The sequence below is a fragment of the Aythya ferina genome (assembly GCF_964211825.1).
Source record: "Aythya ferina genome assembly, chromosome: 1".
In the NCBI taxonomy this organism is placed as follows: Eukaryota; Metazoa; Chordata; class Aves; order Anseriformes; family Anatidae; genus Aythya; species Aythya ferina.
Genome location: NC_140296.1, coordinates 107669036 through 107697008, shown reverse-complemented (window position 1 = coordinate 107697008; position 27973 = coordinate 107669036). Strand labels below are relative to the sequence as shown.

At 38.1% G+C, this 27973-nt stretch overlaps 1 protein-coding gene across 10 annotated transcripts in view; it reads left to right on the top strand.

Annotated features, from left to right (window-relative positions):
- The window catches only part of LOC311420745 (uncharacterized protein), a 154216-nt gene that overhangs the window by 58557 nt on the left and 67686 nt on the right, over positions 1 to 27973 (top strand). For 2 of the 10 annotated variants that reach the window (XR_014684528.1, XR_014684529.1), the window contains one exon: positions 3978 to 4056. The exons of the other annotated variants lie outside the window; for them this stretch is intronic. The gene's annotated coding sequence lies outside the window, so the exon portion shown is untranslated. The remainder of the gene's footprint in view (positions 1 to 3977; positions 4057 to 27973) is intronic. 10 annotated transcript variants of the gene reach the window in all.

The following is a 27973-nucleotide window of genomic DNA, read 5'->3' as shown; positions in this document are numbered from 1 at the left end:
CAAAAGTTTAAGCATATGAATTCCAGGTGATGTTTGTTTGTAAATTTTTCCATGCCAAGAAAGTTTAAAAAAAAAAAAAAAAAAAAAAAAAAGAACAAACAAACAATACTGTACTCACTTCTAAAACCCATTAACCTTCTTCAGTAGAATACTTAAATACGTGTATTCCGTTTTCTTTCTGGGAATTTACTGTACCAGAGCTATGTCTTGAGGGATGCAGGGACACGGTGAGCACTTGACATTTAATGAATTAGTGGGTACAGAAAGCAGAATAAAGCTGTATTACACAGGGATAACCCAGTTTAACTTATCCTTTTCATTAATATACTGCAAGTTGCAGCAGATTTATGGTGGGCAATAATAAACTGAACAGTCCTAGCTACCCTTTACTGTAGGGGGTAAAGATACCTCTCAAACATTGAAGCACAATCTAGAAGGGATTACAGCAAAGGAAAAGAAGCAATGCACTGACTGTAAACATTGCTATTTAATCTCATGTACACAAACAATTCTCACTCTGTGGCAAAAACTGCTCACTAATGCTTTAGTGAGTAGCCCAATTAGAATGGCAATTCACCCATCAGTGAAATCTGCTGAGTTCTAAGGGTTTATTCTGTCAAGAACTGGAGTAACATGGATCAGTCGTTATGATAGCACAAAATCAGATCCTTAACCTGATTCTTGTGGTATATCCAGATTAAAATTACCTCTTGTATGTGTTTAATTTTTAAACTATGCAGTGAAAAATGTGCCTGACAGAGCTGGTACTGATATTTACCTATGTAATAATTTAGCATGACAGTGTAGTGGGTTTATGTGGCAAGGTTTTGGTAGCAGGGGGCCATAGGGGTGATTTCTGTGAGAAGGATCTAGAAGGTGCCCCATGTTTGGGAAGGGCCCCACTGCTGACCAGAGTCAAGCCAATAAGCGATGTTGTTTTGCGCCTCTGTGAGAGCATATTTAAGACAGGGAAAAAAATGCTGTGCCACACAGCAGCTGGGAGAGTGAGAAGAGTGAGGAACAGCCTTGCAGGTGCCAAGGTCAGTGAAGAAGGAGGGGGAGAGATGCTCCAGGCGCCAGAGCAGAAGTCCCCTGTGGCCTGTGGTGAGGACCATGGTGAAGCAGGATGTCCCCCTGCAGCCCATGGAGTACCACGGTGGAGCAGGGTTCCACTCTGCAGCCCGTGGAGGAGACCATGGTGGAGCAGGTGGCCCTGCACCGATGGAGGCTGCCGCCTGGGGAAGACCCCTGCCAGAGCAGATCCCAGGCCGGACCTGTAGCTGTGGAGCTCCTGCCCATGCAGGAGCAAGTGACCTGGCAGGAGCTGCTGCCCGTGGGGGAGCCATGTTGGAGCAGTTTTCTCCTGAGGGATGGACCCCGTGGTACGGACCCATATCTGGAGCAGTTCTGGAAGAGCTGCTGCCTGTGGGAAGCCCACGCTGGATCAGTTCAGAAAGGACTGCATGGTGTGGGTGGGACCCCACAGCACAGGGGACGAGAGTGACCGAGAAGGAGTGGCAGAGAAGAAGCGCTGTAGACTGACCATAACCCCTATTCCCCCATTCCCCTGCGCCGCTCGGGAGGAGGAGGTGGAAGAGGGTGGTTGGGAAGGTGCTTTTGGTTTCTTTCCTTTGTGTCTCACTTCTCTAGCTTGTTAGTAATAAGCAATAAATCTTACTACCTCCCTATGCAGAGTCTGTTTTGCCCATTACAATAATTACTGCGTGATCTTCTTGTCCTTATCTCAACCTTTGAGCCTTTTTCATCGTATTTTCTCCCTGTTCCTCTTTGAGGAGGGGGAGTGAGAGAGCGGCTGTGGTGGAGCTCGGCTGCCCACTCAAGCGGAACCACGATAGACAGTTGTCACATATATATATGATAACACATATAGAGCTATGGAAAAATGTTTATTTTGGTTTTATGGTACAAGTCTACTGAATGATATAATAATTGAGCATAATTAAATCCAATTCTTTCAACTTGCTGGTTGAGCTGGTTTCATCACAAACCTCAATGCATATATACTGCAAAATGTATGTATAATATCCTTTATTTGATCATGGTTTTTTTTGCTCTTGAACTACCACTGAACGAGGTTGTTCTCTCTTTAACACCTGCAATAGGAGGTATGCTATTAAACTCTAATATGATGCTGGCACTCTACCAAGTTCAACATGCTGTATAAGAGGAAAGCTAGTTCAAAAATCAGGGGTAAAGAAGACTCCAGAGTTACAGTTCCTGTAGCTATTGAGACAATTTAAGATAGTGTGAACTTGATTTGCATAGGTATGCCAATGGGAAAAGAGATTCAGACTGGGGGATTTTATAGGGAAGATTATTATGTAGGTGAAATAATTTTTCAGAGAATGCCTTTTAATTCTATCTTGAATTTCTTTCCACAATTTAAAAACTTCGTACCAATATTATTTTTTTTTTCCTTCAAGTTATAAAAGAAACACTTTGGTGTCCCAGACTTGTCTTTGCGGGCCAATTATATCTCTTTGGTGATGTGACTTCAGAGTTTCTGAGAAGCTCCTATTGCTCTTGAGAGCAAGGAAGATGCCCAGTGTAATGGCCCGACGGAGACTGTCATTTTACTCCTGACTGTTTAAGGAGTCTTGTTCACTAACAGGCAACACGCATAGCTGTTGCACACAAACTGTTGGCTTTCTGCTGTGCAGTTGGCAGACTCCTGGGAGGCACTGTGGAATCCATAGCACTATATCCTAGACAATTATTATATGGCATGCTGCTACAAGCTCTTCTGATATACCACAAGGTAATTTGTGTTAATGAATGTCAGAATTGTAGATGCTCTGCTGCTGAGCATTTTACAGACCACATGTAGAGAACTGCAGCAATTGGCATGCATTTGTCTCCCTTGTCAACTAAGAGTGTTATATTGTAACATATCTAATCAACTTATTTTTTTCTTCTTGCATAGCAGTGAACCACACACTGCATTTAATCAGGAATATTGCTAGCAGTGAGAGCATCAAATTCTAGTCCATGTGCCATTCTGCAGTACATTTGACTTTATCAGATTATGATTCTTAGCTAATTATTCCTGCGGTGAAGTAAGAGGCCTTTGCCCCTCTGATAATATTGCAGACAAGGTGAAATACATGTAAAAGGTGTTTCGTAACAACAAATACAACAGTAATTAGTAAATAGTTGAAATAATCAGTATTGTTCAGACCTCTTGTCTACAGGGTAATTTCATATCAGTAATTGGCTTTTTTTCTAGCAGTTCTCTGATATATCATTGAAGGGATTGTCTTCCTTGCTCTGTATATAGAAATCCTCCAATATAGAGGAATTTGTGAACTACTGAGTTTGTAAAGGTGTTTTCCATTACAGGTTGTAGTCAAAATCTAATTTGTTCATCTATGTCAATAGCTTTTGCCCCATGATCTTCAGGAGTTCATGGACTAGCACAGATACATGAAAAGCAATTTTAAAAAGTAAACCTGTGTGTATGAGGCCTGTATTTGTAATACAGCATCTGTGCTGTCAGTGACTGTTTTGCTTTGGAGACTTAAAGGAAAAGAAGGAAAAAGGTTAAACTAGCTTACTGCAGAGATGTGAAGACACGAGCTTTCCCACTGTCTAAAAGTTGGAACAACAGAAGAAAGAAATATGTAACTTCAGAAGAGGTTACCAAATAACAACCTGAGGTATGTAAGCACAGAGTAAAAATGCTGTAAAAACTCCTATCAATAAAAGCAGGAAGTTTTTGTTTCTTTTCATTTGTTTTGTAATATATACTATAGATACGGATTTCTAATAGGTTCTCCATAAAAACACACAAGGTATTTTCCAGTCTGAAGAACTAATTTCTCCATTAACCGTGTAGCATATGTTCAAATTGCTATTTCCATTCTGCTCTGTACAGTCTAACAACATGTCCATACTTCAGGAGTAAAGTCGAATTCCGGATCAAATGTAAGTTAGAAAATATTATTTCAATTTTACAGAAGGAGACCAGACAGAGGATGATTAAGTGACTTGCCAAAATTCACACTACAGAGCAGAACAGCAAACTGAACTGAAATGGTAAGTTCTTCAAATGCTAGCTTTATAAAACACGGAGGATGTCCATCATCAAGTGTACCCAAAAAGCCTGAGCATTCATAGTGATTGATTGCATTAAACACTGCCTGCTGTGGTCACAGTGGACTTCTCTGATTTATATCATTTTAGGATCTGCTCTGTGTTCTAGAAAACATTTAGTAGAAACACAAGCTTGTAAACTTCATCCCTCTTTTGGAAAAAAAGTATTGTGAAAGTCCCCTACAGAATTATTTGTTTGCTTCTGAATAGTGTGGTGAGGTCACTTTTTACTTCAGCTTTGCAGGAATATGCCAGATATTGAAAGTCTATGGAACAGAAAACTCATTTCTGAACTTGTTTCATTATGTTTCTTGGAAAAGATAGTGCTGATTCAATACAAATCCTCAATTTCAATAGAACTCATTTTTAATGTATAACTTCTGTAAAAGATATATTCTCAAAATTACATTAAAACAAAAGTCTTAATTTATAATGATACCAAGAGATAATTAAGCTTTTTTCCAAGTTCAGTTTGTCAAAATCAGTACATTGCTGCAGAATGCTTTTATTTTCATGAAATTATGTTTTCTGACAAGAAGAGATGCTATTTGAAGGCTTTTGACCATCTCATTGTTTCTCAGTGTACCTATTGTGAAACCAAGGCACTGAGGAATAGTTCTTGACTTCTTTTAATATTTGCTGGTATGGGAGAAGTCATTAAATGCTAGGGCTAAAGCTAGTGCTGTAGAGGCATTGTCCAATTAATATAATTATTAGGTTTTCAGTGCTGTTAGTTTTAATAGCTTCTGAAACTGCAAATCAGCTTCTGTTCTTGCTGTCATGCATATCACCAGCAGATGTAGTGTTAGTGCCATAGGCACAGGCCAGATAATCCTGAATTTGGAAAGCAAAGAATGTCATGTAATTATTTTGCAGCCTAACATAATGTGGCCTGTTTGGGAGCCAAAAATATGCAAGTACATCTTTTCTGTTGATGTTTTACAATAAAATTGTCAGCCAGATAGCATTAGGGTGAGGGAGGTAGAGCACCATGCAGAATGTATGTGCACTGTAGTGACAACCCACAACACAACTTACAGATATAACGCAGAGGAGCAGAAAATAGCTCCGTGAAGTAGATACAGTAAGTCAATGGCATTAATCCACAATTGAATAATGAACAATAACTTTATCCATCCCATCAATCTTCCAGCAATACAAAGAAGGCAAAGAGCTTCCTGAAGGTTAGGAGTGGAAGAGGCCTTCCCTTTTAGAGGAATTCCAACTGGCATTAGGACACGTGAATTCAAAAATCTTTGGAAGATGATTACAAGTATCAATCTTAATATTTACAGGCTGAGGTTATTGTCTCATTGAGTCTTTCCTTCTCGTCCCTACTCTTTATCCACACATTTACTTCTACTATACCGTTACCATGGCTTTCCAATTTCTCAGCCTTCTCCCCAGCCTGGTTCTTATGTTCTGCTTGTTTCCAGTTTTCTCTTGCAAGGCCCAGTCTCATCACCACACTGTATATCTGCTGTATATTGTCTGTGTCTTACTGGTTTATGCATAACTAGTTCAGGAGTTTTTTTAGAGGCTACTTTTAAGTAAAGACCATATTTATGTAGGCGCAGAAATCTGACTTTCATGGACCACATCTTGACTTCCTATGTTTCTTCCACACTGTTTTTCTGGATCCTTTCTTGGTATCAAGGATAAATTTAAATACCTACTTTTTTTTTTTTTTTTTTTTTTATGGAATATTTTCGTTCTTTTATACTCAGAACCAAACTTTCAAGTCCTGTGCTGAAGAAACAGGGCAGTATAGCAGTTCTTATAAAAATGATGGAGAGATTCCAGATGAATGTCCAACACCATTATTCTGAATCTTACTTGTTTTTTCATTTCAGTTAAAAGAAACTTAAAAGCTATTGTGCACTGATATGATGTAGATGATGCTAATGACGAGCACTATTGTATTAGCTGCCTCAGAGTTATTTTGCAATCATGAACAGGAAGAAGTGATAGGAAATGGCAAGATAAATGTTTAAGGAAACAATTTTTCTGAGATGTCTTCTGAGTTCTGAAAAAAATTCGAATTTTTCTGATTGGCATGTGTACTCAAGTATGGGTCAAAAGGGGTAACCCTTTTTTTTTTTTTTTTTTTAATTCTGAGGTTTTTCCATCTTACCAACAGTAATACGAGATGACTGATGATGAGTGGTCATGCTAGCTTGTATCAGAGCCCAGAATGCAGACTTTTTTATTACCCTGTCTTATTCTTCATACAGTACAGTTTCCAAAAAATTATAAAGAGAGAACCTAAAAATCAATTGTACAAAATAACAATTCTGTTGTAATGAGATAAAATCAATGCATGCAGGTTGGCACAAAGTAACTTGCTACTCTGCTATTGAATTTTATTTCACACCTATGTGCTATGAAATAAAAGTTCTTAACACATTTTTGATATACAAAACTTATGTAAAAAAAAAAAACAAAAAACTAATTTCTTCTTACCTGTGAAGAGTGGTGGATTATGCATTACAAATCAATACTAGAGTTCAGATGTTGTTACAGAACCACTCAAGCCAGACTTCTTTGGTTAATGATATCATCTGGACTCTGCAATGATTAAGAACATAGTAATCCATTCTTCCTCATTCATTACATAACAGATAATAACCACATATTTCATTACATTTGATTACATTACAAGCAATATGGTCAAGCTTATGTATACAGAAAGCAGCGAAAAGCTTTTTGAATGTAATTAAGGTGTGAAAAGTAGTTCTGTTTAACAAATAAATATTTTATTCATAAGTTCTGGCATTTCTGGTAATGAAAGGAAAGGAAAACCTACATCCTGCCAATAAAATGAAGAATAAATAAATGACAATATATAATAAAGAAAAATAACACAGAAACAAATGGGCTGCTTTACCATTTATTTCACCTTATTTTTCATCTTAGTGCAGAAAATTTTATGTTAGCTCATGGTAAGTAGCTGACTTTGATTCACTAGCACTGTTTTGGCTTGATCTCCCAATGTTTTTCTGAAGTGTGATATAGTAGTTTGTATCTGGTTTTCTCTACTTGTTATGCAAATTATTAACAGTTCTCCTACAACAGAGGAGGGAGCAAGTCCTGAGAGCTACACATGGCCATAGCTTCTTGATAAACAATTCCCTTGGTATTCACACATTCAAGACATCTGTCTGGCTTTGTCTGCAGCTCTCAAAGAGGCAATATCACAGTGCAGTGTCAAGGGAAAAACAAAATGTGAGACTTTAAACAAAAATAACTGGAAAATGCTGGGAAATAGTTGAAACTCCTTAGTTGGTGTTAATATTTAAAAGGGTGTTCATTTATCTCAAGGCTCTTCTGCTATATTGTGTCCACACATAACAACAGTGTTTTTATTAGCTTGTCTCTGCATTAGTCACTCTTCTCACAAGGCTTAAGCTACAAACTCCTAGAGTTCTTAAGAATCAAGGTTTTTATTTTTATTTTTATTTTTTTTTAAGTTTCTCTTAAATGGAGTAGTGTTGTAGTATCTGGTATTTGGTGGCTGGGCAGGTGGGGGTTGGAGTTCACCATTTATGGGTGAACCTAAGGACACTTAAGTTTTCTGTGGGGCAGATGAAAAATAAGGCTGTCTGCTATGTTTGAACAAGGTTATTCCATTAGTTTGAGACCATTGTGCTATTGCTTTAAAAAAAAAAAAAAAAAAGATTTGACAGGGATTTACTGGCTATAATGATATTTTAACTGGAAATGAACACAATAACATGCCTTTCATAGAAAATACAGATCAAACTCTGGCATCTGTCATTTGTATATGTAATACTTATATTGTATGTGTCATTATAGTATCTAAGTATTGTTCAAGGATAGAAGTAATGTCAAAACCAGGGGCATTTTAACAACACAGTACTAGTTTACTATCTCAACAAAGCTGGATGATGAAGGAGAGGAAAGTTCTCAATGAATATAGTCCATACATCATAGCCAGAATCCTTAAAATGTATTTGACAGATAGCAGGAACCTGTGTAGTAGTAGAGCCCTGGTATAATGCATTTGTATTCTCCTGAAGAATAAAAGATTTCAAAACAGAAAGGTTTTGAGATGTAAAAACGTTTTTACCTAATTAATACACAGGTTAACCATAATCTGTAGTAAATTTGAAAGGTTGTTTATAGTTGTAGGAAAATATATTACAAACCATTACAATTCTTTTGTATATTTTCTTATTTTTATTACTTTTACCTGAGAGGGATCTGAAGTTTTATGTCAACTGTGCATAACTGGGTAATGTCTTGTTCAGTCTCAGGCAAAGACAGCTCTTAGTCGTGGAATATAGTTGCTGTTATGTGCTTGGCTTTTATTAAGAGGATTCAGTGTAGACCGTAAGGTTCAGAAGGGAAAGCTCACTAGGATTTTAAAATGAGTAGTATTGTACCTTGCATTCTTTCTGTCTTCCCTGGTTCTTTCTACAGATCTCCTAGTTTTTATCCAATCCCATCTGTGGGGTTGCTCACTAGAGTCCTCAGTGTCTGGTAGTGTATATGGAGCTATTCTGCAAATCACATATCTTAGTTTCAAAATGTTACATGTGCATATTTGAAGTAAGAGCTGTGATAGCACTGAACCCTGAAAGATCTTGTTTGTCATTGGGAGGATGTGCTTAGGGTGCAAAAGTTGCCTATCATTAATTTTTGGGACTATTTCAAAAGGAATGATTGATGGCAAGCTCAGTGTTAGCCAGAACACATTATGTATGCCACATTCAGCAATATCCTACATGGATGTCTGGGTTTTTTGCTCCAAGGTCACACTGGTAGCCAGTCTGCTTCAGCCGATGGACAGAGTTTAGCTAACAAACCATAACAGTGTTAGACAAAAATTCTGAAGCCAAGCTGGGAAGGACAAAGAATTGCTCAGAAATTATATATTGTTGGTAAGAGGCTGAAATTTTCATCCAAGGAGTCCAAAAATTTAAAAAAAAAAAAAAAAAGTTTTAGAGTTAGGTAGGTTGAGAGGAGGAGGATTTTTACATTCCTTCAGAGAGTGGGTGTATCTATATGGGCATCTGAGTTTGAATCTTCTGAAGCGAATTTATCTACTGCAAAAAGTTCATGTCATGGAACAGTCCCTAAGGGCAGGAAAGCATGAACTGGGATTAGTTGAGATGAAGGAGTGGCAGCAGATGCACTCCAGGAGCACCTGGTGTGTTCCAGCTGTTAATAGACATACAGTCCACAAAACAGAATAGGGCTAAAATACAGCCTCCTGGAGCACAAATACTATTGTTGTCTCGTTGTCAGCACAGTTCTTTTGCTCCTCAGGTCTGCTTCATTTGGGCTGCACTACTCACTAGCATAAACATAGCTATTTACTATTTCTGCATATGATAGTAGTTAATTTCTGTGCATATTCACTAATGTGCATGCTTAATAGCTGGCAAAAGTAGTTGTTACAAGTAACTGAAAATCTTACAGATCTGCTTGTATGGACAGTGCAATTACCTTTCCCAATGACTTTCAATGTTTTCTAATAGTGGGACTGGTTGAAGGCTTTCTTGCAAGTGATGCAAGAAGTTCTCAGGGTTTTGAGAATCTCATTGTGACAGGCCCCCAAACTGCCCGTCGTTTTGCCTGCAGCTTCTCCTTAGAGCATGCTTTTCTCCAATTGCACTTTTAGATTGACAGCGTTACATGAATGGCTTTCCTGGGTTGTGAGAGAATCCCTTCAGAGTCCTAAGCAAATCTTTTCCTTTCTGTCATGCAAGACTTGACTGTGCACTGGCTCTCAGAAACCTCCTCGGCTTTTAATACATTCATGACTCCCATGTGCTAACAACTAGTTCTCACTCTGCCTGTGCTTAAATGCAACAAAGAGAAGCAGCTAGTAGAGATGTAACAGTTGTCACGGCACTTTCTAGACTTCTTCTTTAGGGAATTTCTTCCATATGCTTCTTCCGCAGGGATCGTCTTCTCTAGGGGAACTTCTCGCAGCTTGCTGCTGCAGGTGAGAGTTGGCTTCTGGAGGCTTTTGCTTCTCTAAGCTTTGTAACTTGGCTTGTATTGGCAGTTAGTGGATTTGGGGACGCCTACACTTTTTTTTCTAACTGGCTGCTACTCAGGGGCTGTCAAACACTTAGCTGGTGTGTGGGGAGCAACTATAACCTGTGGGAAGGAGTGTGGATGTGGAGTGCTGCAGTTGCTGCAGCTGTTAGTGCAAAGGGGCCAAGAAACTCTGCTGAAGACTGCTCGAGACTGCTAATCTATGGTGTCAGCTTGCTACCAGGCAGTCTCCAGCACCATCTGGAGCTGTTCTGAGGCAATTTGTTTTGATGTCTGGACCCTGAGGGAGCTCTGGGGGGAGGATGTAGCCTTCAGCTGCTGGTAGTGCCTGGTACCCCTCCTTGGGGTTGGGGGCTAAGGGTGTCCCCACCTTTGGGAGGTAGGCTCTGAGGTATTGACCAGCTGGGTGAAGGAGCTGGGAGAGAAAGATGAATGAACTGAATTGCATCACAGTGGATGAACACTGTCTTTAGAGAGAGAAAGCAGAAACAGAAGCCCAAGCCCTGTGATGGTAGGAAGGAAGGACAGCTGGTGATTGTGCTGAGAGGAGGGGTGGATGAACTACTGTGGAGAGGAAGGCTGGAAATGTGTGACTTCTGGCAGTAGGAGGAAGGCATCTTCTCTTCCTGTAGAGTTGTAATTATAGAATGGGCACCATGCCCTGGGAACAGGCAAGGAGGGACAGGAACAGTCAGGGCAGTCATCAGAGCTATCTGAGTCTGAAGTGGGGGTTCTGAATGAGGAGGAGTCAGTGGGTGCTAGGTATCAGGGCCAACTTTCTATGGGGGGTGGATGCATGTGTCAGCTGACATGGCTTGATATCTCAGATTTGCTGCTTGACTCAGACCCAGAATATTGAAGGCTTATCCAGCTCTTAAACTACTTTGTCTTGATGCTCATCAATGTGAGCATCAGTGATATTGCCAGGGAGTTAAGTGCCTTAGGAGTAATGATGTAGGTGTGAGGGTGCAGGTTATGGACGGCCCAATGTTGTCTCCTTAATACTGACAAGAAAGGCAAAAGGTTTATGTGGAAGAAAGCACATCCAGTGGGTCAGTAACTGTCTGTGAGGCTAGTGTCATAGGTAGGACTTCGGCTCCTTCATAACATTCTTACTTTAAGAGTGGGGATTGCTGCAAAGGAGTAAGAGCCACCTTGTAAAGTGGGGTAAGAGTGCCATTGAAAAGCTACCTAACATTGTTAGGCAGACCTTAAGCTGGTATGTTGGGAGATGGTTTTCACAACCAGAAGAGAAATGATAGCAAGGGTCAGAAAGGAAGTGTCTGGATTAGACGGCCTTGCACTGTGTTCATAAAAACTGTGATTGCTGCTCAATCTTGAATTCCTGTGCACAAACATGCAGTATGGGAAACAGGCAGGAGGCATTAGAAACCTGTCACAGCTTAATGAAGATGTGTTGGGACAGCTTGTAGGGCTAGAGTGCTGCCCTACTGGACTGATACTGTTCTTTGGCTAAGACAGGCTTGGAAGGTGAGGAAGCATAGTTGTGCTCTGCTACGAGGAGAACTCAAACATCTGCCTGGGGACAAGTAATAAGCCAGTTGAGAACCTACAGAAAAATTCAGAGGACAGAACAATGCAGATGACATTTCACAGGCATCTGCTGCAGACCATCTGATCAGGAAGAGGATGCAGGTGAAGCTTTCTTTAGACAGCTGAATAGATCCCCATGATCACAGCTCCTTGTACTCCCCTTTAACCCACCAATATCTGCTGCAATAGGTCTGGGCACAATCAATCCAGGAGACTTAGGAATGCATTGAGGGCAATTTCTTGATGTGGGTGATGGATGAGCCAACTAGGGGAGATACTCTGATGGATGTATTAATAGCAAACAGATGTTGGTCAAAGGCAGACTTGGCAGCAAGGAATGTGAACCATCCTGAGAAGAGCTTGCAAAACAAATAGTGGAGCCACAGCCATGGACTTTAAGGGAACAGGATTCAGCCTTTTTGAAGAATGTGCTAGGCAGAGTTCTGGAGGTTCAAGGGGTGAGGAGAGCTGGTTAGTCTTCTAGGACAGCCTCCACAAATTACAAGCACGGTCAGTTCCAGTGTGCATGTCTGAAGGCCTGCATGGATGAACATGCATATCCTGACTGAGCTCCTACACAAAAAGGAGGTACAAAGAGTTGCAAGAGGGGAAAAGCTACCTGGGAGAAATACAGATATGTTGCCTCAGTGTGTATGGATGGGTTTAGGAAACCAGAGCTCAGATGCCGTGGAAATTCATGAGCAATGTGAAGGGCAAGCATACTTGCAGCAAAAAGGCAGCTAAGAAAAACACTGGCACATAGCATAATGGGGACAGTTGATCAATTCTCAGGGTCTTGAGTGCTCCAATAGGCCTTAACTGCCCTGACCAGCCTCATCTGTGATATCCCACCCACACTGCTTGCAGGACCAGGAGCACAACCTCACCCTGAGCTATACTAGAGGTAGATGCCTTTTTCTAGACCTACTTGCTGCTGTCTTGCATAACAATGCAACAAGTGATATGATGTCCGGATTTGTCTGCATTATAATTTATGGCATAATTCTAGACAGTTGTATTACGGTAAGTTAAAAACTTGAACAGCATTTTGCACGTGCCACTACTGAAGCTAAAGTTGGCACGGTATTCTGGACCCAGTAAGGAACATTAACTTTTTGTTTATTTAGGTCCGTATTAAAAACAGCACCATGTCATAAGACTCTCCTGTGTATACTGGGAATTGTTTGCTTTGATGTATTTGATTTATGGAAACCTTTTATAAAAGGCCTGGCCATTCCTTTGTCAGTATGTGTTTCTTTCTAAACTTCCTAAATTTTCTATCAGTAATCAAGGAAAAATCTTGTCATGTTAGGTCAGTTTGTGTGTTCATGTTCTCAAATGTTAGACCAAATGTAAAAATAAGTAAAGCACAAGTTATCCAGTACATTAAAAGTAAAAATTTCTTCCATTTATGTGTTGGATATGTACATTATTGTAATGACAAACAGTAAAAAGTGCCGATAGCCTCCTGTTGAGGTGCTACTGCCATAACTGCTAGTCTTTTTTATCATGCTGTTTGTGTGATATGGGTTGTAGGTACCTAATCTTAACTTCCGTTACAAGATACTCTATGGAGTACCACCTCCTCAGTGGGTAAGGCAAACTGTCAGTTTCAGTGGAGCAGCTCTGCATTACACCAACTTGAGGAACGTATTTTGATTCTCAGAATTGCATATATATGCAAGAAGCATGAAATTAAAGGCATTCAGTCCCCTCACAAACATCTGTCAGATCCTCTATGTAGCATGAGGATAAAAGGGAATTTTGCAAAGGTCTGTAACTGCTCCAAGCTTGCAGGCTTTCCTAATTCTTAATTGGTGGAAAACAATACTAATGAAGGACTTAAGTATTTGTAGTAACATGAATCTTTTTGAGCTTTTTTATGTTCTTGAAAACAACAAGTGGTTCTGAATGCTAAAAAGTGATCTTCTGTTCAAGTTCAGAAGTGCTACATCTATCTGGATATTCAGTAGAAAGAATTAAAATGATGGTTATATAGATAGAGGCCATAAATGTGTTAGAATGCCTGAACATCACAAGAAACGCACAGGTGCATAGAGTATCACTTTTCTAAAACAAATAACTCCAGTTACAGAACAGGTGGTTGCTTTTTTTTCTAGTTGTTTTTAGCTAGTTGGTTTTTGGTGTTTTTCTTCATCATAGTTTGGGTGTATGCTAGGGGTGCAGCTATATTAGTAATAGTGTGTTTAAAACTCTTCATAGTTTTTTTTTGATGTTTTTTCTACCTACACAAAATGTAAATAGTAGGGAGAGAATTTAAAGGAAGTGTTTGAATTAGAGCAAGTACCAAAACCAAATTTAAGATGGAAAATTACAAATTACCACAAAAAAGTATCTGAAAGAACCTACTAAGTAGGAAAACAGAGGCCCTTCAAAAAATATTAATCACATTTGAAGTAGTACAGTGCTTTTAATGAGGGGGTTTTATGATGTGATGATCATCATAACAAGGGGCTGAGCTTGATGACCCAAAAAATTGCTTTGTTCTGGATCTTAAAATGACTTTGTAGACTGCCTTCACAAAAGATCACGAAGTTAATCTTCATAAATATATTTCTAGTAGAAATTAGTTGTTTTGAAAGAGTATGAGATAACTTGGGGTTCATTTTATTGTATTTATTTCATTGCTACAAATTACATTCAGTGTGGGTTTAATTCATAATTGTGGTTGTATCCTAATACTGCCCTTGAAAGCTCACATTTGTGTTAAGTCACTTTGGTTCACTCACTACTGGCTACACCACAAAGAAATAGAAATTGAGGATGATAATAATGTAGTACTATGGAGCTAGTAACATAACTGAAACTGAATCATGGTAGAAAATCTCATAAGAGCTCCATGGTTTTATTTTTCTACTCCTGAAGACAGGGCTTTTATCAGTTTCCTTCCTATTAACTTCCACTGCTGACCACTTTCTGTTCATCATTGCAGAGGACTCTTATCTTGTGGCTTGTAGGTAACATTGATAAGTATAGCGTTTTATTAACTAGCATATTTATTGACTTGGTTTGATACTAGTTTTGGAGTTCCAGATGTAATTTACTCTTCCTGGGCCATAATAGTGGAAGATTTTAGTCTCTCTAGGTACAGGGGGGCCATGCTCTCCAGTCCACTTGCTTTGATATTTTTCTTCTCCATTTTCTGTCTCCTCCTAGCAATCTAACAGCTAATATATCATGATGCGTAAAAAAAAAAAAAAAAAAAAAAAAAAAGGAATTATTAGTTGCATTAAAACTTGCAGTATAAATAGCACAATATAAAATGAAGATAACCCTCCAGAGGGATTCACATCCCCAAGCTTCCTAATTACTCTAACTATGAAGACATCTCCTTCAGCAGCTTCCACTGGCTTGAAGAGGTCATGGGGGAATTAGCTAGTGCTATTTTTAAAAGTCAGCAATTACAACCTCCTTCTTCATAATCATGAGTTACATCATCAGCATTCTGCCCACTGCCTACACAAGAACATTTTCCAACCCAGGTGATATAATAGCTGGTAGTAAAAGAAACTTCAAATCAAACAGGGTCAGGGGAGCTTAAAGCTATGGCTAGTTATAACACATTAAATTTCTGCCTCTAACAGAGACTTGCTGCATATGGAATTCCAATTTGAGTTTTTAAAATTATGTTTTAACTTCAGTTTCATATAAGTTAATGCCACAGTAAATCTCTACAGAAGATGTCACCACTTGTAATTTCTGGGAGCTAACATTAAATAGATAATTTCAAGGATTTCTGGTGAAGTTTGTTTTTTCTTCTGAGTTCATTTCTGAAAGATGTGTTCTCTGTAATTAGGCTTCGCACTTTATAGCCAAGCATTCTTAGTTCTACTCTTGGTAATTTGCAAGTGTTTTATGATTTGTCTGGTCATGTGATGACCTATAAAAATACCTATAAGGTATTCTGTTAATGTGGCATGATAGTATAAATAAAAGCTGTTTCAGTGTGTCTGAGATTTATGTTTATTTGTTGTTGAAAAATTCCCTCTTACATCTTTTTCCTAGTGTTATTTAAAAATAAAATTTATTTGGAGGAAAAACAACAACAAAAAGTCTGTTTGTTTTTTTTTGTTACATTAAACACTGTAGTTTTGTCTGTTTCTTTTCAGTATACTGAATATTTGTTCATAATATGATAAAGATGCACAGTCTGCTTAATATTTGTATTGCTTACACTTCACTAAACAGAAAAAATAGGCCTCTAAGATTTTTCTTCTTCTGACAACTTCACTGGGTTCAGTTGCTTGCAAGCATATCTTGAAGTACACTGTAAAAGTTCAACAGTCTACCCTCACTGCTTAGCAAGTTTTAACAGTGAGTTAAACAGTGCAAATACATGAATTGAGCATTAAGCACAAGCTAAAAGCATGAACTACTTAGATCTTTTTTTTTTGTTTGTTCCCCTTCCCATTAAAGTGATATTTGCTTAAACCCTGTCCTGATACAGTATATTAGTCATTTTCATACAGGTCTTTATCCCGTTTAAAAAATAAATAATAAAAATAAACTAATGCATTCAATGCCTATAAAATTAGCTCTTTAGTCTTACGTATACCCTTAATAGAACAGAATCATTTTAGGCTTTCCCATGTAGGGTGAAAAATGTATATCCCTCCTCATAATCAAGGAATAGGAAGGAAAAAATATAAAAACACTTTTGATTTTTATTGCCTTTTTTCTTTCCAAATGTAGCTTTAATAAACTGGCAATAGATTTCAATTACGTACACAATAAACTGAAAGAGTCTGGCTGCTTCTGATGGCAGCTGTTTTCGTTATCTGATACTGAGTACCTCCAATCTTTTGACTGGGCAACTGCTTTTGATGTCCCACCTTCCTACTGATGGCCAGTTCTCCCATGGCAGCTGAGTCCTTTCTGCAGTGCTCCATGTATTTCTCCCCTTCCCTGACAAAGCACAGTGATGAGCTATTCAAATATTATCTTGATGGTCAAGGAGATGCATGTTATTACTTTTGTTCCTTGGATCTTGGCAAAGTTATCAGGTATCTTCCTGTTGAGGAATTTCACCAAGGAAGTCCAAATGTTTTAAACATGGTTTAAGGTTTTTGGTATAGCAGACCTGCTTGAGTAGTAAAAGCTGAAAAGTGTTATTCCTTTTGAAATTAACTGGGAAGTCAGAAATGGAAAATGATAGAAAGACGGAAAAGAAACCCAGGTGAGTTCATAAAAATATGAACTTTTCCCTTGTTCTGATGCATTCCCTTGTTCTGGTGTATTTCAAAATGAAAAAATGAATTCCACGCTTGTAGTTGGAGAGTAGCATACCTGTACAAAATAGTTGCTGTGAAGTGGATCAGAAGTCTAGTCTAGGAGGTGATGGTTCAAAACTGTATCACAAATAAAATGAAATATAAGGAAATATCTTCTCATTTTTAAATGAGTCTGGGCACTATACTTCTCTGGAGCATCAATTAATCATTAGCTAAATATGTAGTGATTAACTGTCATCATCACTCAAAAAAAATAGTCAACTTTATAACTTGTCCCCCCTGCTAGTTGTTGGAATGCCCTGATCAAGACTAGTTAATCCAGTCTTTCAGAAGATGAAGATGGTGACTCTGTTTCTCTGGATATTCATTTTTCCTGGTTCGAGGTGGTTGACAGAGACTGTAGGATGTATGTGTTCTGCTGGAAGGGTATGCTCCCGGATTTGATCCTCGGCTCCCAGGCAAATTGGATTATGGCATCACTTCTAAAGGTGAGCTGTGGCCTGTGTGTGTATGTATATATATATATATATATATATATATATATACTAACTAGCATTTGATTTTGGGTCTCCTATAGGAATTGTGATACTTTATGGACATATAACATCAGTTATACATGAGCAAATTTTTTACCATTTTTCAGTTCATGGCACGTGATGCCCCATATGCACCATACTGCACTCTAAGTGAATATATATTAAATATATATTAATTAATATATACGTATTTAATATATATGTTAATATATATTATATATAACATATAATACATATATAGTAACATATAACAATATATAATATATATTAACATAACATAACATAATATATATATATTATATATATACATAATACATTACATTAAAATAAATTACATAACATAATATATATATATAACATAACATAACATAATATATAATATATATTATATATAACATATAATACATATATAGTAACATATAACAATATATAATATATATTAACACATATATATTAAAATATATTTATATATTTTAATATAAAGAATAGTTGTGGAGCCTGTAAGGCTAATCAAGTCAAAACTCATGGCGGACTGTCCGTATTGCCTTCATGGAATATTCCCTGGATCGAGTTATCGTGAGGATCTCATCTTGAGTGTGGCTATAAATGGTAACTGACATGTATTAAGCCATGAATGATCAGGGACCCATGGTCAGGCAGCGTAGTAGGGAGTTAACCTGTGAGTGTGGATGTGCCCATAGAACTTTTGGAGTCTTCTAGCTGTGAGCAGGAACAGATTTCTAGATGCCTAAGGAAGATCAAGTCTCAAAGTAAAGTACGACTGTAGGTGGCTTTTGAGATAGTTAAATGAGGATTTTGATTTCTTTATTACAGTTTGGTCTGGGCATAAATTCTATTAAAACTATATTTTTAGGTACTGAAAGTTAGATCTGCTATTAAATAGAACTTATTGAGAATAAGAAATATAGAAAAATAGAAACAAACCACCCTGAAAGCTATTGAGTCTATTTAAAGATTCTAAATGCGGCTTGCTCAGCTCATAATTTGGTAGCGTGATACAAAGAATAACAAAACCAGTGTCTGTCAGTGTGACACCAAAATTCAATGTATACTCCAAATCAGAAACCCATAATTTCAGGAGTTCAGTGCATCACTCAAAAGAGAGTGTCATCTTTTTAGCATTGAGATACATCTCAGAAAGATTTTCAGGTGAAACAGTATTACTTAGACTGCTGCTCTGCTGGTAAAAATGACTTTGAATATTTTGGTTGCCTAAGTCAGACATTACAAATAGCTGCTTGTAGACAAGGTGAAAACACAACTGTTGACAAAGATTATGCAGTACTGATATGTTGATTAACTGAGGCACTTAGCGCTGGAGATCTGGCAAGGCATAGGTGAAAAATTTTCCTGGTTTTCTGTGTAGAAATTGCAAGTAAATGCATACTGTGATGTACATTTCTTGCTTTCCTTGGACCTTCTTTCTCAGAAGTCTGTAAAAGCAATGTAGTCCTGACTTTTCTGGAGATACTTCTTGCTTTTTACTCTAGTAGACTTAAGTGTGGCAACATTTATAAATGTTGGACTGACATATTTATGCAGTGTCTCATACCAATTACATCCATGATGTGGAAGCTCAGCTGTTTACGTCCTTTTGGAAGTGCGTTACCTTCTCTGTCTTGTATTCACTCAGTGTTTGCTGACTTCAACTGCTTTAATGCTGCACTTACACAAATATTAATTATTTTGAAGACTCAAATTTGCTACATTAAAAGCAAAGGTATGATTTCCAACTGGAGCTGACAATTCTTGGGATAAGTTCTATTTCCACAAACATCCCTCCCTCTTTGGATTAGTTTAGAAACTATTTTTCTTAAATGAGCGTGTTTACTCATATTCACGAACATTTGTAAAGTCACTATTTCAGCTTCAGAGGTTCTGCAAGTTACGTTTGGTCTGATTCTTGTATGCTCACTGAGAGCACGGGCAAAGCAAATTGCAACACTTAACTGTCTCCTATTTGCTTGCACTGTATCTTTAAAAACAGAGTCTCCCATGAACATACTCATAATTTGGCTTTTGAGATGCGTGGCTCATAAATTGCTTTTTTCTACATATTCATACTTGTTTCTTTGTGTGTAGAATATCCATCAAATTTATATTTTATTTGCTAGAATATTAACGGCTATGCATACACAAACACATTATTACATCTGTGTTCTTGTCATGGTTAGAGTGGCTTGAGAAAGGATAAAATAAAACTAAGGAAATAAACTAGAAGCCTATTAATGTTGAAATTTCAGGTTATCTTCCCAGATCAGTTTTTTTTTTTTTCTTTTTTTTTTGGTTCCTATGGTTTTATTCTTTTGATTGAACTGGAAGCATCCACGCAAGTTAATATCCCATGTAACTTGACAGACAGGTCATTACTAATAAATGCTACGCCAAGTCCCTTATTTTTATGTAGCAGACATAGATGATTTCAGAAATTCAGACACAGCTGTCTGGACAACTTTATCGGTTATTTATCACTTTAGCACAAGCATTCCTTCTGAAGCCCACTAAAATGTGAAATGGCATAGATGATGCACCCTTGATACTATAGGAACGGACAGGCTAACTTTCCCTGTGTATGCAGAAAATAACTCCTTATTTTTCCCCTCTTACACTATGAACAGAGTTTCTTTAGACTGTGTTCAAGATGTGTGGCAGAAAGAAGCAGGACTTTACCAAGGCTGAATTTGAACTGCAGGAAAAGTCATGTTTCCTTAATTTATTTCCCTTTCTGATGAATGACCTTCAGAGGCATTCAAGGAGAAACACGAGTTGCTCGCTCCTAGTACAAAAGAAAGAAATTGTAGAAGCTAGACTTTTTGGTGGAGGCCTAGGAGATAGTAATGCTTGGGACAATGAAGAATTCTGAAACAGGATTCGTAGCTAGCTGCCACATACAGCTGGGCTGTGTGCCTGCTTGCACCAGGTCTGAAACTTTTAATGGAGCCAATTGAATGTTACTCAGGAGTTGGTTTTGGTCCTTTTGGAAACCCTGGCTGCATGTACAGACTGGGCGATGTGACGCTGGAGAGCAGCCTAGAAGAGAGGGATCTGGGGGTCGTGGTAGACAGCAAGTTGAATATGAGCCAGCAATGTGCCCTGGCAGCCAGGAGGGCCAATCGTGTCCTGGGGTGCATCAAGCACGGCATCGCTAGTAGGTCAAGGGAGGTGATTGTCCCGCTCTACTCTGCACTGGTGCGGCCTCACCTCGAGTACTGTGTGCAGTTCTGGGCACCACAGTATAAAAAGGACATGAAACTGTTGGAAAGTGTCCAGAGGAGGGCTACGAAGATGGTGAAAGGCCTGGAGGGGAAGACGTACGAAGAACGGCTGAGGTCACTGGGCCTGTTCAGCCTGGAGAAGAGGAGGCTGAGGGGAGACCTCATCACAGTCTACAACTTCCTCGTAAGGGGGTGTCGAGAGGCAGGAGACCTTTTCTCCATTAACACTAGTGACAGGACCCGCGGGAACGGGGTTAAGCTGAGGCAGGGGAAATTTAGGCTGGACGTCAGGAGGGGGTTCTTCACAGAGAGGGTGGTTGCACACTGGAACAGGCTCCCCAGGGAAGTGGTCACTGCACCGAGCCTGTCTGAATTTAAGAAGAGATTGGACTGTGAACTTAGGCACATGGTCTGAACTTTTGGGTAGACCTGTGCGGTGTCAAGAGTTGGACTTGATGATCCTTAAGGGTCCCTTCCAACTCAGGATATTCTATGATTCTATGATTCTATGATTCTTTATGAATGCGTATTGCTCACACTGTCAGCTAGGCAATAAAGGCTGAATTTTCTGTTACTCCTGTTTCATGCTAATTATATAGAGGTAGTCTCAGAGATTGGGGGGGGGGGGGTTGGGGAGGGACTGTGGGAAGGCAGCTGTCATTTTTTTTTTTTTTTTTTGAGGGGTGTTTTTGTGTCCTTTTGGTTATTTTCTGAGGAGAATTTTTTTTTTTTTTGATTGCTTGGAGAGTTTTTTTATGGGGGTGGGAGAGTTGGTTTTGTGGTTTTTGTGGGGAAGTATTTGGAGGTGCTTTTTAGGAAGGGGTTGGAGGGGGTTTGGTGGAGGTGGGGTGGTGACATTTGGTTTGGTTTTAAGAGGAGGGGGGAGATGTAGGAGGGGTGAAGGGTTGGTTCTTCAAATAGAGAGCATCTGTCCATCTAAAGAGGAATGTGGGATTTCTGGTAGAACAATGTGGAGGTTTTTTTCTAGTATTTTTATTGAAATACCCTTTTTAATGTATATATTGCACTGAGAAAAATATATTGTTCAGTGCAAGCTAAGCACTCATTAGAGGATAGGCTGGGGCAGTTCAAGTTGTGAATTTCTGAAATTCTGGTATTTGCAAACCACATTCTGCTTTGTGATCCCAGAGTAGCTCATGCAAATGAAGTGTGTAAAATCCAAGGCATTTGAAGTCCCAGCTACAAATTACTTCTGAACTTTTCAGAATCACAACTAATCACAAGTTATATTTTTTTTCTCTGGAAAATTTCCATTCAGTGTATTTCATTCTGTATTTCATTTCAGAAAGCGTATTAATAACCTGCCTGCTGTGTGCATTTTGACAGAATGAGAGTCAAGCCTCTAGTAAAGGTGTTGCTTTTTCTTCATTGCCTTGATAGTACTGGATGTGCTTTTAAGGAATCAAGCATCAGCATTTATGAATTTTCCCTGGTGTAAGTTTTTTTGTTGTTGTTCATTTGTGCTGCCTTCTTTCTTCGTATAATTTTTATAATAGAACATTTTCTGTGACTGACAAGGCAAAAAGGGAAAAAAAATCTACGAATTCCCTCTTGAAGCATGTTACAGTTTTGAGACGAGCTAAAAATAGAGGCTTCAAAAAACACTTCGGGATACATTAATTACAAAAAAAAAAAAAGTCAGTCCATCACCATTTCTTTAACCATGCTTCATGCCTGTAAAGGATACCATGACGGTTGTTGCTGTGGAGTGACCGCAGTGAGCTGAACACATCAGTCCCACCTGTGCAGTTGCACCACGTGTGATGACCAAAATATGCAACATTTTGTGTAAAAAACTAAGATTCAGCATGCAAAGTGGAATGCAATCACATATGGCAGGAGTGAGCATGAATTAAGATTTTCATGAGGGCTTTACAAGTGTGCTGTGTGCTGCTGCTAATGGGTCATATTAAACTTTCTGCTCAGCAGACAGTCCCTAATCTTCCTTACAAGCTGTTGCACTCTGTAGCTCTCACTGAATATTATTGAAGCTATCTTCTAATGGAGTTAGAGGGCAGGTAAAAACAAACAACAGACAACAAATTTGAATAAGCCTTTCCACAAGCATAACAAAGTTAGGTTTTATGGAGAAAACATACTGCAGATTCTCAAACACATGTTGCCTTGCGAGGAGTGTAATGCATTCCTGAGCATATGGGTTGAGTGTCTACGGCATGTAGAGAGGAAGAGAAATGCTATTTTTGCTATCAGCCTTGGAATACGTAGCTTGTGTGAGACTTTGTTTCCTCTTCTCTCATGCATATCCCTACATGCCTTTGCACTGTCAATTTTAGATTTTGTTATTAAATATTTTTACTCATTTTGACTGGCATGAGTTCATAGTGACTTTAGGTAATGAGCTGTACAGATATGTGATTCTTAAAAGGTGGGTACTTAAATACTAATCAAGTGTCCAACACTATTAAAATCTTCCTATGCAGCCGATGAACTCTAAGGGCGGGTGTAAGGAATGGTATTTTAAGGTATTGTGGAAGAAAATACACAGTACCCAATATGTTGTGGTAGCAGAATACAGCTGGATCTGAAACAATCTTGTCTTGAGAGTTGCACGTTTAGACTTAGCGCTTGTGGTAACTATTTGTCTTCCAGTGTGTTGCTCATTCAGCAAACCCACAGAAGCATTTTGTAGCTTCTGCTGAAGTAGAGTTCTTCACTTTTTTTGTTGCGAGTTCTTCCCTTTTTTGATTTTTTTTTCTTGAACATCAGTGACTTGAAATGGATCAAGTGGGGTGGAAAGATACTTTTGGAGAAATGAGACATTCAGCTGGTCTGTGTAATAAATTTGCAAACTGAAATAAAAATTCAAGTGTCTCTGTAATAGATAATGTGTTGAGTGTTAGAAAGGGATACATCACGTATTAGCAGAAGGAATTCATTGGGGAAAAGCATATGGAAATAATAGAGCAGGCCAACATTTTTCTGCTTTGTAAGTCAGAAATGGACTTAATGAAACTTTTTTTTCCCCCCCAAATTTTGACAACAACTACTCTTCCGTTCCTTTCTTGTGTTTGAAAAAGGATATGGGAGGTGAACACAAAAGGTTGGGGATAGCAGGTGGTAGGAAACTTCTGGAAAACCTGTCAGTAATTTTATATGCTTGATTAGGAAAAATACTTCTTAGGAACTTCAGGTGCTTAAAGAAAAATATATATCTATACTTTCTTCAACTTGAAGAGGAATAGTACCACTTAAACTTTGTGTTCAAATTTATATCTGGGGGAAAGAGCAAATGGGAGATCTTTTGTTTTGAAATTAACAGACTTTATTTCAATTTCATTCCACTTCATTTACATGAAAAGTTGTATCATGACCTACATTTGGCTACCTATTTCACTATGAATTTGTGATACTCCACGATTAGCTGTTTATGTCTGGCTGACTTTACTGTATACAATAAAGTGTTTTGGCTGGCTCTTTTTCTCTTATAAATACATGTAGTGCCTCAAATGATGGAGCTCTGATCTGGATAGACTGCTACAGGCATTGCTTAAGCAAAATCTTAACAAAACAGTTAAAATTAGATAGTTTTTTGTATGTTACCTGACAAATGCTCTTTTCGGATGATTCAGGAAGCAAAGATATGTTTCTAAAAAACAATAGCAACAAAAAACTTCTTCAGTTTTGAAATTCTTAACTTCTCAGTTCAAGTAGTTGTGTATTTGTTTGAGGCATTAACCACCTTTGCTTTCTTTTTATTTTTTTTTTTAAAGGATACATCTTAAGAAAAAAAAAGCACAGGTCACTAAAATGTTATGTAGGTGCAGAAAATAATTGTGTACACAGACTAGAAAATAAGTAAAATAAATGATATAAAATTTGTACAGTTTACATGTTAAATGTTACTTTCCTTTTCCAGCCATCAGAGAAGACAACTTTAAAGAAATACTTTTTTTCGTTTCTGTGGCAGCAAATATTCAAGTAGGTGACCATAGATAAAAATGTTAATGTGATTCTAAGCAAGAGTTTAGGTCTTGTAAAATATTTAAGAATGGACATTACATCTATTTTACAAAGCTGAATAATTATATATATTATATTCACTTCATCCTCTTCTTCCCACACACCACTCTGTGAGGAAAAATTGTCTCAGTTGGAGTAAGAAAAACTTGTTGACATAATATGTTTGTGCCATCACTGAATGTGAAATAATCCTTACCATTTGTATCTTATTTTCTTTGAGATCTCACTTAAGCCTTCATCCTTTTCAGTCCTGTGTATGTACAGTACATACTTATGTATGAGGTAACAGAATCATAGAATGATTCTGTTACCTCATAGAATCATAGATTAATCAAACCTAAACTTTATTTTTTGAACTTTCCTGTATGAGGGGTTAAGTATTTGGAGCAAGCGGGATCAGGCAAGATCAGACTGTTTTGTTCACTCAAGTTAGAGAAACCTTCCATAAGAGCATTTTTGAATAAATAGTGTCTATTGTAATACATAGATAATATTGTTTAAATAGTTCCAGTTTATTTTTTTCCTCTGTAAATCTGTTGTCACTAACTGATAATTTTTTTGAGGGCTCACGACACAAACAGAAGCAAAACGGAACACATTGTGAATATTTCAAAATAAACCGTTCTGCCATGTCCGCTGTGGTCAGACATGGGTTTAGGAAACAATAGTAAAAATACATAGTTGCAAAGTCACAATGGATAGATGGAGTGTCACAACCTTTACAAGATCTGCTCCTTTATATGGTCCAATAACCAAGGGCTGTGAATTCCCAGCGTTATCTCTGTCATTTTATTTAATATGCAAGACACATGAGCTCATTAGTAGAGCTCAAAACTCTATCAAATTACCTTTAGTAAACAACCTCAGAAATACTGTTCGTCTTTCATACTTTGAAGGCACATCAGAGGGGAAAAAAAGAACGCAAAGGTCTCAAAAGCTTTAGTTTTAATTAGTCCAAAGAGCAACCTTTCTGTTGAAATGTTATTGGCTATCATGGCAATCTTATTAAATAAATTACTTTGAGTTATTTCCCATGACAAGCCTCTGATAAAGCAGCATGTTAAATATTTGTTGCCCAGTGCAACTGGTTCTGTTGTGGCTAAACTGTAGAGGGAACAACATAAGTCATATTTTAAGTTCCCATATTCAGATGGATTTAAGACTTTTTACAAAAATGTTACGGCCTACCGGTTCTCGGTGAAAATTCCTGTTTTTTCTTGATCTTTAAAATACAAGCCCTTCTTTGTAATGCAGTGTGTAATGCTGGGAGATGGTACACATGACATCATATTACTTTGCAAGTACTTTGTATGAGATGACATGTTGAATTTGGGCAACTTTTTGATGGCACTAGCTTTTACTTGCTTTACTGTTTCTTACAGACAAATGCAAGCCCCAATGTTTCAGAATGTTATTCAAATGATTGACATCACAGTTCTCTGTCAACGGATGGCTCTTCTGTTGGCTCTATAATATCTAGCTAATTCATACATTTAAGATGTTTTTTCTACAATATTTGATTCAAGTTCCTGTTTTCCAGCTGGAGTTATGAAGTATGTGCCCCCATTATACAGTAGAGGTTAGTACAGAAAACAGCTTTCTGACCTGAGCTGGTATATTCATATGGCATGCCAAGGTGCCTTGGAGGCATACTGGGTTGGACTTGCATTTCATACACTTTTTTTCATAGTATGGTTTGTTTGTTTTAAAATTCAATTATCACAATATTCAATGGACAGAAAAAAAAAGAAAAAGAAAAAAAAAAAAAGGCATGCTGGTAATGAGGTCTTTTTGAATGATGGTAGAGCTAAATGTTTTGGGACCACACCAAAACAGTTGCTTAATTTCTCCATACCTTTCTTTTCTTTCTTCCTGTCAGTAAACCATTGTGAAAAAAGTGCTTTGAGAGATGTTTTACCCATGGCAAGTATCAGCAAAGTTTTGTGGCTTAACCGTCTGGTTCCTTTCAGTCTCCACTGGAAGTTCCAGGAGAGGAAGGTGATTGCATCCTGTCCCCTGCTGTCCCACTGACAGCTTGTGGTGTGCCGCGTGACTTTCCCCACACTGTGCAAGCTGAATGATTTCTACAGTGATTTCCTACCATAATGACTTTCTGTAGGAAGGTCTGAATTATTGCTGAGGAATTTCAATCAATAGATTTTTCTTTTCCTCTGATTGTCTTATTTCTTTTCTTGCCCCAAAGCCCATAATTTTGGTGTTGCATTTGATGGAATTGAAGTTTGTTTTAATTGAGGAAGAAAAGCTACAATCTTCAAATAATTTAAGCCACAGTATATGGGTTCTAGTTAGGATACTGAGACAATTATGTATGTATATTTGATTAGGAAGAGAGGTCAGAATGGCAGCAGGAATGTGAAATAATCTGGGGAGTAGTAATCCTTTTTCTTTTCTGCAGTTATTGTCTGTCCTTGGTAAATAAATATAAACAGGCTATAGAATTTAGCTAGTAAAATGATAGCAGATCCAAAATTTCTGCTTCTTTTTTTTCTCTTAGTTCATATTCTTGCTTTTGTGCTTGTGCTGTAGGATTGTCTCAGTCTGTATTCTCTGATCTGTACCATTCCTTGCAGCTCAAAAAAGACGATGAAAGGTTTTGAGATGCTTCTGTACTATTTTAGGAGCAGCTTCTTATTGTCCTTATTCATTCATTGAAATCATCTGACACTTCAAACTCTTTCTCTGCTCCTCCTCCTTCCCTAGCTTCTCTTTAGGTATAAATCTAATAATGATCCTTTCTTAATTCTTTTTAACTTCCCCTCCCCCATTTTTTAATCACTTTGATTAAGAGACTTTGCAACTGTACTAAGCAAGAACAAGAAAATGCTGAAATACAAATAGGACCTGAGAATTTGGCACTGCTGTTAACTAAAGTTGGGTGTTTGGGCAGATACCTTAATTATAGGAATAATGTTATTCTGAGCACTTGGCAGGGGAAGAGAGATGTGAAAACAGGAGTGAATAATACCGGCCCAAGTTACGCTCTGGAAGGGCAGCAAGCACAAAGGGATCTGTTACTAAGCAGGTAATGACATGGGTTGGTTACGGTTTGGGAGAGCAGAGAGGCAGGGACAGCAACTCCAGCAATCAGAGGAAGTCTGAACCTAGCAATTAGATTGTCCACCAAGGAAAGGAAAGCTAGGTATTACGTGGCCAGTTAGTTACGCCTGTTGTGGTAGGCATTTGGCCACTGAAATACGTGCTCAAACTGACATACACCCTATTGTAGGGT